Source organism: Lissotriton vulgaris, chromosome 5 (assembly GCF_964263255.1).
Source record: "Lissotriton vulgaris chromosome 5, aLisVul1.2, whole genome shotgun sequence".
Classification (NCBI taxonomy): domain Eukaryota; kingdom Metazoa; phylum Chordata; class Amphibia; order Caudata; family Salamandridae; genus Lissotriton; species Lissotriton vulgaris.
Window position 1 is genome coordinate 1,424,893,402 of NC_141693.1, and position 13,491 is coordinate 1,424,906,892.

General features: G+C 45.5%; 1 protein-coding gene across 1 annotated transcript in view; it reads right to left on the reverse strand.

Annotated features, from left to right (window-relative positions):
• TRAF3IP3 (TRAF3 interacting protein 3) overlaps positions 1-13,491 on the reverse strand; it is a 306,887-nt gene that overhangs the window by 265,151 nt on the left and 28,245 nt on the right. The gene's annotated exons all lie outside the window — the stretch shown is intronic.

Here is a 13,491-nt window from a genome sequence, read left to right on the forward strand (position 1 = left end):
GCTGACTGAACCAGAGGTGGGCTGGACCACAATGCGCCTTTTCACTGGCCTCTGTGCGCTCTTCAGGGACACAGGCAGCTCTGGCTTCCCAGCTCTGACCTCTCCACAGTGAGGCCTTGACTGTCCCATGGTGTTGTGTGGCCACTCAGGATGTTATGCATGGTTGTTTTGTGGTCTGTTTGTGTGACGATTTTATTGGTTGGTAGTCTGTGCCAATGCTTGTCTGTGGGCTTTTGGCTATTTGTGTGCCGATATTATTGGCTGGTGGGCTGCTTTTTATTGTTAATTTTTCTGATAGTACCAAACCTTGCCTGCTGCCAGCACAAATAGCCAGGTAGTCTTCCATACCTTGAAAAACACCATCCTACAGCATGTCTAAGTTTTACTTATTTTGCAAATGTGGCCCACTTTTTTTAGCTATTTGATTTGCTTGCCCTATATTTAATAACATAACAGGTCTAGTTGCAAACCGCACAATTACCCGAAGGTGTCCTGGGGCAGAATAACAGATGTTTATTGTTACCCAAGTCAATGCTATTTATTATATCGACCTCAAATGGATGAAAGGATGAGTGGACCTGCTGGGATTTAAACCTGTGACCATGAGGTCAAGCACAGGCCCCTGCAGTGTCTGCTTTAGTGCAGTGAGCCACCAGACCCTGCTTATGGGGCTGCTTTTAATTTGGTGCCAGAGCCTCTTTTCTGTCCCATTCTGACAAGCATCAGCCTCCGCTTGCACAGCTTGTGCTTTTGTTGTGTCACTGTTGTGGCTTGTGCTTTAGCTTTTTGTCTCACTGTGCTGCAGAAGGAAGTGCACATGTAAAAAGGAAAAAAAGTTGTTTCTTTCAGTGTTATTGTATTGAAACCACAGTATGGAGCCCATGTGCTCTGAAGAATTAGGCTTAACGGCAATTAAACTGGGCGGTGGAGGTCGCTCGGAAAAATGCGCGAGTTGCTTGGGGTTTAGTAGCTCACGAAGATTTTCACTGACCAGAAGTAGCTCTCACTACACAAAAGGTTGGAGACCCCTGCTCTAGAGTATTTGACAAGAGCGCTCGATGTTTTCAGTCCCTCCAGATCTGTTTCTGAAAACAGAACTGTAAATCATGTTCTCCTCATGTTACATTTGCTGTGCATTCAAAGACCAAGGCCACATTTTGAAGCTGTGTTCCGAGGGCGCTGTCCCCCCCCCCCCCCAAACCTCCCCCCCCCCCTCCTCTGCCGCACGGGGGAGAGAGAGAATCGTGATCACAATTATTTACATTGATTTCCAGTTACGCCCCGCCGATGCGCAGAGAAAATCACTACCATTATGATTTTGAATTCATATTGCTGCACTTCCAGATGGCGTCTGCACGTCAAAGCGCAATGACATTATTAACGTCCTGATGAGGCAGTGAAGAGACTTTAATCACAGCAAAAGCATGTCGGCTACATTTAAACGGGCAGCCAATGCGAGCCATCCAGTTTGCTGATGATACAGCCAACTGGATTAAACTTCGCTTGGCTTACAAAACACTTTAGACACCCTGTCTGCATACTGCAAAGTAAATAAACTAGAGGTCAATGAGGAAAAAATGAACTTTTGATTTTACAAGACATCACAGTACAATTCCTCCCGGGAATTAGGGGAAAAGAGGTACATTCCACCAGTTCCTATAAATATTTAAGAGTTGAATTCCAAACCAATGGTCTCTAAAGCTGCATGTTCAAGCATTGAAAAAAGCATCATTGCTGAAATTTACATATCCCAAACTATCAAAACGCGTTGATGGGCCTTCAAAAAAGCCCCATATCAATGTAATTAAGGCCAAATTTCTTCCATCACTAATCTACGGATCTGAGCTTCCCTTGGAAGACTCAACTGATAGCTCAACGAGCACAGTGCAGCTTGTACAGATCAGTCTCCAGGCTACCAAACTTATCCAGCCAAGATCGGAAACGCCTTGAATTTAATCCAACAATCACTTGCACTAAATACTGCTTTGCTACGATACTCGCATACATTAAAAAAAAGGGAGTGCAAGAGGTCTGCTTGGCAACAAATTCAGCAATATTAGCAACAGTCATTGGCACCTTGCCATCAACACCTTGCTTTTAGAATTTAAGATGATGCCCCCATGGGAAGACAACATTTACACAATGGTAGTTTTAACTGTGTGTTGGATAAGGAATTAATTGGTCACTCAAGCAAAAAAATACTTGGATTGGACTCGTGATTGGAAGTTATGAGACCATTAAGCACTAATCTTATTTAGACCAACCTAGTAGAAGATTTACTATGTACACCTCCGCTTTGGACTAATCATGGTAGGTGAGGTAGTTCAGTCTGGGAGACATAATAGATTACATCGGTGTGTCGACTTTGGACCTTTGGGAAAGAATCCCTTGCACATGCAGTATGCAGCAATCCTCATGTATTTTAATGGTTCAGAAGGTAGTTAAAAAGTAACTTTGTGAAATATGTGAATGCAGTATTTAAATTACAGGAATTAATTTCTGAAATTAAATTTTTTGGATTAGATATATTGAATGGCTAAAACTATTAATAAACATCTTATTCATATGCTTTTACTGGGGCGACTAATGTACATGTACCGCACAAAAGGTGATGGGAGGCTGCTTGGAATAAGTCTAACCACTGGTAATTACTCGGGGTAGCTCTCAACCCATCGCTCTTTTCCTCTCCGTGCCACCTCAGTCTGGTGGGTGAAAGAACGATGGGTTGGAGTGCTACCCCGAGCGATAGCCAGTAGTTAGACAAATTGCAAGCATCCTCCCATCACCTTTTGTGTGTTTAATGTACATATACCATCTGGAAAGAGGCAATGCCTTAGCTCTGCGACAGGCAGATACTTGCTTAAAAAAAGCAATAAAACTAGTCAGCGTGTAAAAGTGGAAAGCACTTTTAAATCTGCATCTTGGCTTCAGAGGAGCTGAGCAGAGTGAGACATGCAGCAGCTTGAGTCAGGCAGCAGCATCACCCGGGGCTCCTGACAGGCATGTTACAGGGAGTGCATGCTCGGGAAAGTCTCAGGCCTGGTAAGAGTTACTCTGTACTTTCAAGCAGGTCTGCTATCTACGGATGAGTATGCCTAATAGATAACCATCTGTTATGATATATGAATATAACATACTCGTGCTGGCAATATGGAGGATTGCACCTGCTGCGGAGATCTATGTGTAACCTGCAGGTCACAACTCTGAGGTCCCGATTCACAGAACTAACTTAAGACAAAATCCTAAACTTACTACTTTTGGTATTCACAGAAGTTAGGATTTTGTCTTAAGTTTGTCTTAAGACAGACTTAAGACAAACTTAAGACAAAATCCTAACTTAAGTCTGTCTTAAGTCTGTCTTCTGTGAATACCAAAAGTAGTAAGTTTAGGATTTTGTCTTAAGTTAGTTCTGTGAATCGGGCCCTGAACCTTTTGAGATTGACAAAGTCTGTTGTTGTCTGTCCATCTGAGACAGCCATAGTGGAGAGGTGTGGCTCAATGGTTAGAGGCGGCAGACCCGAGTGCAGAGAACGGCCCGGGACCAGGGTTCGATCCCCGACGCGGCAGGGTCTTGGACCAGGATCAGCGGACTGATAATTCTCGCATCTGTGCCTACTCCGACCAGGGAGCACACTCGGCAACTCTGGGCATTAGCTTGCCTCATCTCCACAACGGCCCCACACAAACGCCGGGGATGCCTGGTTTCACCTTGGAGACCCCCAGGAGGGACTATCTCACAGGGAAAGCCAGGACGGGTTCCCCAGCGGTCTATAGCGCTACGAGGCCTCCGGGTAGCAGTGCGCTTTACAAGACACAACAATTTACAATTTACAATAATGAGTGCACTTTGAATGGGTGGTGGTGTTGTCCATCATTAAAGTGACCGGAGACCATTCAGAATGTGGTTGTGTGTTACTGAAAAATATAACTGACAATCGACCCTAAGTCGTGAGGGCGAGTCCTGGATACACAGTCAACAGCACTAATCAGGCTGGCCTTGCAGATTCACTTTTCTCTTGTTAGTTATAGGCCTGCAAATCCCGGCATGATTGTGCCATTGGCTGTAAAAACAGTGGCCACCGAAAAACACCTTTATGACACGGAGCCAGTTGACAGCTATGCAAACGTCTAATATTGCTATACATTGAGCTGGACTAAAGATAAAAGAACCCACAGAAACCCCCTGTGCAGTGGGGCACAGCGGGCTTCCTCCAGGAGAGATGGACAGGGGGATCCTCGTGACAGCCGACGCAAGAGTAACACTGAGAGTCCGAACATCTATTTCTGCTGCGGAGAAAGGCGGCTTCTCTGTACTGAGCCAAACTTGAAGTATTCAAATATTTTATGAGTTTCTCTTTAAAATCACATGTAAAATGTAAGGCTTTTTAGTCAATGCATTTGTATATTGTGTACTAGAAATAAATCGTTTGAGCTAATTTTCTTGGAAGGAAATTTACTCCAATAAGTGGTTGCATTTACTGTGCTCACTGGCTTGTTATGTTATGTACGTTATGTTTATTTTAAGGCGCACTAACCCGAAGTTCTAGCCCGGCCCAGAGCTGGTGGGTGGGTCTGTTAGAAGAGTCAGGACTTCAGCTTCTTGCAGAAATACAGAGTTGAAGAAGTGCCTCTGATGTGTAGCGGCAGATTGTTCCAGGCTTTAGGAGAGATGTAGGATGTAGCCCAGTTTATTTTATTTATTTTATTTTGAAAGTTTTATATAGCGCGAACAAGATCTTTGCAGATATCAGAGCGCTTGACAAAGCAGGGAATACCAACAAAAGAGTGAAAAGCAGGTCATTAGGGAGTAAAGTCGAACAGGTACAACAATAATGCAAGTATTACAGATAAATGTGTGCATAGATAGTCAGGTAAGTCAATAATACAGGTAAAACACATAGTCGTAGGGATCGAGCAGAACAACACAGATCGGTGCAGAGTCTCCACAGATCCACACCAACAGGTCAGGTGTATTTGGCCATGAGAACAGCCCCCACCTCCTTCCCAAAAAGTGTGATGGAGGAGACGAGCCCGGTCCCAGGAGGGAGCGAGCTCCAGATCCCGGGTGCCACTCCTGAGAAAGAGCAGTTGTGTGTGGGATGTGTGAAAGTAGGAGTCTGGCCGAGCAGAGGTGTGTGGATGGTCTATGATATAAAATTTGGCTGTTGAGATAGGCTGGGCCAGTATTATGGAATCTTTGAAGGTGTATCTGAGGATTTTCAAAAGGCATAATTTTTGTACTGGGTGCCAGTGGAGCTCTTTCAATCAATCAATCAATCATGACATTTGTAAAGTGCGCTACTCACCCGGAGGGGTCTCAAAGCGCTGGGTGTGATCGTAGCTGGCGGGTGGGAGTGTAGAAGGTCAGGCGGTTGTTGAGGTACTTGGGGCCCAGGTCGTGGAGGGCCTTGTGTTCGTGGGTGAGGAGTCTGAACGTGATCCTCTTGCTGACGGGGAGTCAGTGTAGGTCTCTCAGGTGGCCGGAGATGTGGCTGTGTCGGGGGATGTCCAGGATGATTCATGCGGAGGCGTTCTGGATGCGTTGGAGTCTTTTCTAAAGTTTGGCTGGGGTTCCGGCGTAGAGGGTGTTCCCGTAGTCCAGTCGGCTGGTGACGAGTGCCTGGGTGACCGTCTTCCTGGTTTTGGTGGGGATCCACTGGAAGATCTTTCGGAGCATGCGCAGGGTGTTGAAGCACGACGATGAGACGGCGTTGACTTGTCTGGTCATCGAGAGGGAGGAGTCCAGGATGAAGCCCAGGTTACGTGCGTGGTCCGTTGGCTTGGGAGTGGTGCCCAGGGCAGGGGGCCACCAGGAGTCGGCCCAGGCGGAGGGTGATGAACCCAGGATGAGGACTTCCGTCTTGTCTGAGTTCAGTTTCAGGTGGCTGTTCTTCATCCACTCGGCGACGTTTTTCATCCCTTCGTGTAGGCTGGTTCTGGCGGTGGCGGGGTCGTTGGTGAGGGAGAGGATCAGCTGGGTGTCGTCGGCGTAAGAGATGATGTTGAGGTTGTTGTGGCATGCGATGGCTGCAAGGGGGCTCATGTAGACATTGAAGAGGGTTGGGCTGAGTGATGATCCTTGTGGTACGCCGCAGATGACTTCGGTGGCCTCGGATCTGAATGGGGGGAGGCGGACTCTCTGGGTTCTTCAGGTGAGGAATGAGATGATCCACTCCAGTGCCCTGTCTTGGATTCCGATGTTGCTGAGGCACTGCACTAGGGTGCGGTGACAGACAGTGTCGAACGCTGCGGAGAGGTCCAGGAGGATGAGGGCCGCTGTTTCCCCGTTGTCGAGCAGGGATCTGATGTCGTCAGTGGCTGCGATGAGGGCGGTCTCGGTGCTGTGGTTGGCTCGGAAACCGGACTGCGAGTGGTCGAGGGATCCGTTCGTCTTGAGGAAGGCGGCAAGCTGTCTGTTGACGGTCTTCTCGATGACTTTGGCGGGAAAAGGGAGGAGCAAGATGGGGCAGAAGTTTTTGAGGTCGGTGGGGTCCGCTGTTGGTTTCTTCAGGAGGGCGCTGAGCTCAGCGTGCTTCCAGCTCTTCGGGAAGGTGGCGGTGTTGAAGGAGGCATTGATGATGTCCCGGAGTTGGGGTGCGATGACGGAGTCGGCCTTGTTGAAGACGTGGTGGGGGCAGGGGTCGGTTGGTGATCCAGAGTGGATGGTGTTCATCGTGCGGGTGGTGTCTTGGGTGCTGACCGGGGTCCAGAGTGGTGGTGGGGGCGTTGGTTCGGAGGTTGGGTGCGTGGTTTGTGTGCCGAAGCTGTTGTGTATGTCGGCGATCTTGCTGTGGAAGAACGAGGCGAGTGAGTCGCAGAGGTCTTTGCGAGGGAGTGATGTTGTTGTTTCCGGCGCTGGGGTTGGAGAGCTCTTTGACGATGCTGAAGAGTTCCTTGCTGTTGTCTTTAAGGTGTGGTGTGATTTGAGTACGTTGTGGTAGCTACAGTGTGATTCTGGCTGCCGATTTCTGAATGGTTTGAAATCATCTGGTGAGTTGTTTGTTGATCCAAGCAACAAGGATGCCCATATGTCCGTTTACTAGTCACAAGGGTGTGTGCAACTGTTTTGTAGGATCTGGTTAGGAGCCATTTGAAGATTTTCCACAGCATCTTCAGGGTGTGGCAACAGGAGGTTGTGGCGTTGTTGACTTGGTTGGTCATGTTGAGTTGGCTGTCAATGATGATACTTAGGTTCTTGGAGTGGGTGATCAAGGTGGGTGCAGGACCGAGTTCAACCAATCACTGGGTGGAATCCTGTGGTGATGGGTTCTTACCTAAGATCACAACTTATGCCTTGTAAGTGTTATATTTGGGACAGTTGGGTATCATCCCATCAAAGACTTCGGTCATACATGTGGCAAACTTGTTCCAGGCATTGGGAGTCTTGTCTGACAGGGACAGTATAAGTTGGGTGTCGTTTGCATAAAGTAGGACATTGATGTCATGGGTGCAGATGACATTTACAATGGGGTCATGTATGCTTTGAAGATGGTTGGCCTAAGAGGGGATCCTTGCAGAACTCTGCAGATGATGTTGCGGGCATCCAAAGAGTAGGGGGCCAGGCTAACTAACTGTATTGTTCCAGTGGAGTATGGGATTTTGGATTCCAATCTCATGCAGGCGTCAGATGAGGATGGGGGGGTACACCATATCAGTGTCATGGAGAGGTCCAGAAGGAGGAGGGTAACTGTGTTCCCTGTGTCCACGACTATATGGATGTCTTCTGCAGTGGCGGTGAGAACCGTTTCCATGCTGTGGTTGGGTCTGTAGCCGGATTGTGTAATGTTGGGGAGTTGGTAGTCATTGAGATGTTTGGCGAAGTGTTTGTTGATAGGTTTAGCTAAGACTTTGGACAGGTAAGGACATGGGCCTGTAATTGGCAAGCATTGTTGGGTCCACAGAAGTCTTTCTGAGCAGGGGGAGTACTGTGGTGGGATTCCATGTGTTCAGGAAGGATGCTGACTCAATGAAGGTGTTCAGGATCAGGTGAGCACTGTGCTGATGGATTGTAGTGCATTGGTGAAGGTGTGTTGGGGGCAACAATCTGATGGTACCCCGGAGTGGATGGACTACATGGTCGAGGCGGTTTTGACTGTGGGAATGGTAAGCCAAGTGGGCATGGTAGTTTCTTTGTATGAAGTTGGGGAACCATGTTGGAGGGGATCAAAAGTGTTGTATATGGTGGTTATCGTGCTGCAGAAGAACTGCACAAACTTGCTGCAGAGGTCGTGTGAAGGGGTGAAGCTGTTATAGGTGGCTATTGTACGGGGTGAAATCTTTCACGAGGGTGAAGATCTCTTTGCTGCTTTTGGTGATGGCATTAATGCAGTCTGTGAGTGTGGAGCGTTTGGTGTCCTGGATCTGCTGGTGGTAGCGCCTGATGGCAGATTTGAAGGTGTTCAGGTCCAAGTTGTCTTACCTCATTTTCCATCTGTGCTCCGGTAATTTGCAGTGTCACTTTTTTATCCTGAGTTCTTCCGTGATCCAGATGGGTTTTGGACTGGGTCTCGAGTATTTGTTGGGCTTGAAGTAAACCAGGGTGTCTGTGCAGGTGGTAATCCAGTCGTTAATGGAGTCGGGTATGTTGCTGCTGTGTTTGGGCCAGTCGTCTGAGATTTTGATTGTCCATTCTTCCTCTGGGATGTTCCAGTTTTAGCAGGCTAGTTTGGGGGTGGTTGTTCTGTGTTTTGGGTTGGGACAGGAATGATACATTTGATGAGGACGTGGTCAGTTCAGGTGATCGGCGAAGGCTTGTTGATTAGGTTGTTTTTGAAGATGGTAGAAATTGGATCCAAAATTTGTCTGATGAAGTTAGCGAACAGTGGTTCAGCAGTCAAATGTAGTGATGTGTTGTATAGATTGCATATTAATTCAGCAAGTACATGTTTCATTGACAGACACAGTGATCACAGTGCATATGTATGCAGCAGATAGACAATGTAGTTGTAGCAATTTTCTTTGTTCAATAGCTCTTTAATAATTCACTTCACATGAAAAAATACCAATGAAATCAAGGATAAAATCCAGTAGCCAACGTATTTCGTCCACACACAACTTCTTCAGGGCTTCAAATTGTGCATTGGATTCACCAGTTCCTTTATATTTTATGGCATTTAAGACATTCGTATTTTGTTTATTCAAAACGTACAGGAATTTAAATTTGCTTGTTCATCTAGTGTCTCCTGTTCGTGACGTATGCTTTCAGTACTGGAAGGAGTACTGGAAGCAGACGTCACGACACTAGAGGAACAAGCAAATTCTAATGCTTGTACATTTTGAATTACCAAAACTTGGATGTTCTTAAATGCCATTAAATATAAAGGAACTGGTGAGTACAATGCACAATTTGAAGCCTTGAAGAAATCCTGTTTGGACGAGTCGCGGAATCAGAATTCGCTTGTTCCTCTAGTGTCTCCCGTTCTACTTTCCCCAAAAATATCAGTGTTGGCAAGTGCTGTTCATTATTGCCTTTAACCCTCTGTTTTTGTTGCATTGTCTGATGTCTTTAGTGCGCTGGGTGGGGTGCTGAGGGAGGAAAGCAGGAGAGCTCAGGAAAAAGGAAATGACCACACGGGGAGGCCAAGGGAGAAAAAGGGCTGGGAAAGGCCAGGCGGTGTGAGACAAAGAGAGAACTCAAAAGGAGCAAAAGTGGTAAAATTGAAAGAAATCAGAAAAGAACAACAGTGGCAAGAAGAGACCAAGCAGAAAAGAACAAAGTGGCAGCAAGAAAGCAAGCATAATTTGAACAAGAGTGGAAAAGAGCAAACAGGCAGAAATGAGTGAGAGTGGCAAAAACGAGAACAAAGCGAGCAAAAAAATGAAGAAAAGCAGCAGCAATATCAACAAGCATTGGCATAGCCAATAGGTCTCGCCTTTGGGACCTTATAAGTATTTAGGTATGCAGCACAATATCCTTGGTGCAACAACATCAACTGTTGCATGGCTAAACACTTATAAGGTCCCAAAGGCGAGACCTATTGGCTATGCCAATGCTTGTTATGCTTAGTTATATATAATCCTCTTACCTTACTCAAAGAGATGGATCCCTAGAGCACATACCAGACATCTTCACATTAATAAGCAGCACTGACTCGGGGGGGGGGGATGTGGCTGGAAGTCGGGAGTGAATTGTTGGACTGTTTGTAAATGATTGAACAAATGAATAATGACTTCATAGTATTTGGTATTTAATGCATAAAACCCAATAAAATCTGTTTACAAAAAACAGAAGGTGCACAGTTGGCAAAGCTGTGAGGGATATACTACTCTCAAAAATAATATGAGAAGAGTTGTTAGAGAAGGAAATTTCCTAAGAGTAATACACTCGATGTGACTGTTTAAGGTGCCCATGATATGATTTCAGGCCAATCTTAAATTTTTTTCTGCTCTCTTGATCATAAGATTTGCGACAGAAATGCTCCAGCTTCTTGCATTCCTATTCCAGAGCCAGTTGTTCAACAGAAAACCATGGCCCTGATGGTTTTCGCCTACAGAAAACTCGTTTTGTAATGGGAGCAATCTGGTCTAATGCGCTCTGAAGCCAGTCGTCAAACTACCTCCTGGCTTTATCGATACACTTCTCAAGTACTAGATAGTTACTACTAAGAGCCTGGCTGAACTTCTCGGTGGTCACTTTTGACCAGATCTGTGCCAAAATGAAGGAGGGAACAGGACTCCCCAGTGACCCAATAGATCATAAACTAATAGGAATTGCCAAATGATCAGACCAGACCAAGGGGTTTCAGCACAGGACATAAAAGTGAACACTGGATCAAGCATGTGCTCTAGCCTATGCATAGCTGAAAAAACGCGCTGGGAGAGCTGAAGACTTTCCATTTTTTCCACTAGAACTTGCACAGCGGGGACAACATATATTGTTCAAATGGACATTAAAGTTACCTAGTACTAACAGGTTTGATTAGCGCAAGACTAACAGAGACAATATGCCTGCCAGTAGAGTGGAGAAATTTTGCAGCAGTCCCGGAGGGCGGTAGTTAAGAGCTCTGCATATGACAAAATGATTAGAGAGCACAAGGGAGAAGAAGGCATCTTTGCAGTCCTTGATGGAAAGTTCCGAAAAGGAGCATAGACACTCTTTCTTAAAAATAATTGCAATTCCTCCCCCTCTTTTAGAGGGTCTAGCTTGCCTAACGATAAAAAAAGCCTTGCGGAATGGCCTGTAATATATCAGAGGAAGAATCCTCATGAAACCATGTCTCGATTAAAAAGATTGCGTCTGGCATCTGATCTTTCAGAAAATCCTGAAGTTCACACCAGCACTTAGCCAATGATCTGCAGTTCAATTATACCAACATAAAGGAGGTGCGAGACCTAGAGCCAGACCAGTTTTTGACACCGAACGTGGGAGAACTTTGAGGCAGGGGACCACATATGTCATAGCCCAAGCCCAGATTGAAGGCGGTATCACATGTTTCAGGGCACTGCCTTAATAATTCAGCTCTAGAGTAGTGACTGAGAGTTGGCTGAGGTGGACCTAAGATCCTGGCACCATCCAGGCACAGACGCGCGTTGACAGGTTTGCTTAAGCATGCTAGCTGTGCGCGTAAGCTGCTCGATTGTGCTGCACCTTCGCTTAAATTGATGAGTGTCATCCTCGCTAGAGCATTCACCTCAAATCCCCTTCCTGGTCACGTGGTCTGAAGAGGCCACTACCAACCAAGTAAGCTTCTTCAAATAAAATGTCCCCAAGAAGAGCCTAAAGTTTAAAAGCACACAACATAAATAAAACTACTTACTAGGTCAGCAAAAGATATGGGCTAAAATCCCTAATGCAGAGTATGCAGGGAAAACCTTAAAAAAACAAGAAGCCAACATTTAAGAAGTGAGCGGCCGCGCTCGTAAAAAAAATAAAAACGAAAGTCATCGCGATCACGATTGCTTGGAAAGCAAAATTGATCGCGATGACGCACTAAAACACGCAAAGGATGTGCGCGCAGCAGCCTGCGTGCTTGTGCGCGTTCTAGCAACCTGGTCGCCGCTTTTGGAGCACTTCCCAAAGCGGCTATTAAATGTCTCTCTGGGCAGCGCATGCGCGCTGACTCAGCGAAACCTAAAAAGTATTAAGAAAAAGTGTCAAAGGCGAAAATAGACCTCAAAGAGAGAGGGAGGAGGAGAGAGAGCGACAGGGGGAGAGAGAGCGAGGGGGAGAGTGTAAGAGAGCGAGAGAGAGACAGAGACAGAGAAAGAGACTAGAGGAAGTAGAAGTAGTGAGGCGGAAGCCTCGTATGCTCAGAGTGGGGTCAACTTGGGCCTTACCTAGTAAGGGGACTGGCACATAAGTCATAGGGAGGGCTAGAAGATACCTGCTTAAATGCCTATATGTGTTGAAGTCTTTGTAAGAAACTTTTTACAGGCTATCATTCTTTGGTGAGATAGCTCAGGATGGAAACTCCTCTGTTGCAAATACCTGTCGGTAACTGCAGGTACAATAATTGAAACTATGGCTCTTACTCAACTTTTTATGCTTTGAGAGTCAATCAAAATGAGTACCATTGGGTTGGGTAATATTAAACTTCTTAATGCGGTCCTGAGTTATACCCCCACAACATCTTGTGTATTATTTTGAGTGACAACAACATTGCATCTGCTACATAAATCTAACATCTACATTGCAAGTTAAGTAGATATGGATGTAAGAACAGTCATTATGTAATTAACATGACAACATAGGTAGGCAATGTTATTGAGCACTGATACTATTGACCTCGATATAGTGTCGTACAATCAGTCCAAAGCCACAAGACTATGAATGGTAATGCAATGTGAAAAATATTGGATTCTTAAAGTTCTTCAACTGTGAGAAACTGCAAGGAATTTTGTTGGTACCTAAAGTTTCCTTGTTATCAAGGAAGTATTTCAGTAGATGGCTAGCATTCTCCGGTGTACACCTTGAATTTTGACATCAGAATATTGATTTAACACAATATCGAGGACAAAATATTGAAAAAAAATATCAACGGGTAAGTCAGTCTAGATTTTCTATAACTAAGTCTACATATATGTACCCTTTAAATACATGTCTCAGGCCTGCCATTGCAGCCTGTGTGTGCACAACTGCCTTTTCGACCTGGTAAAATAAACCTTCTGCCAGGCCTAAACCTTCTTTTTTTAAACGTGTAAGTCACCCGTATGTTAGGCCCAAAACAGCCCATAGGGCATTGTATTTTAAAAGTCTGGCATGTGTTTTTAAGTTTTACAAATCCTGATAGGGAAAAACTCTTAAATAGTTTTTTTTACTACAGCAAGGCCTATCTCTCTCATTGCATAACATTGGATTACCTTATCACCTTCCATAAATTCTAACTGTTCATTGGTAACAGATAAGGATATCAAGTATGGACTCAAATGAATTGTAATTTAAAACCCTCTTTAATGGTAAAGTCGGATATAAGTCACAATTCTGAAAATACCACTTTTAGAAAGTTGGCATTGTTCTTGTCCTAACCATCTAGTGATTGCTGTCTGTGTTCT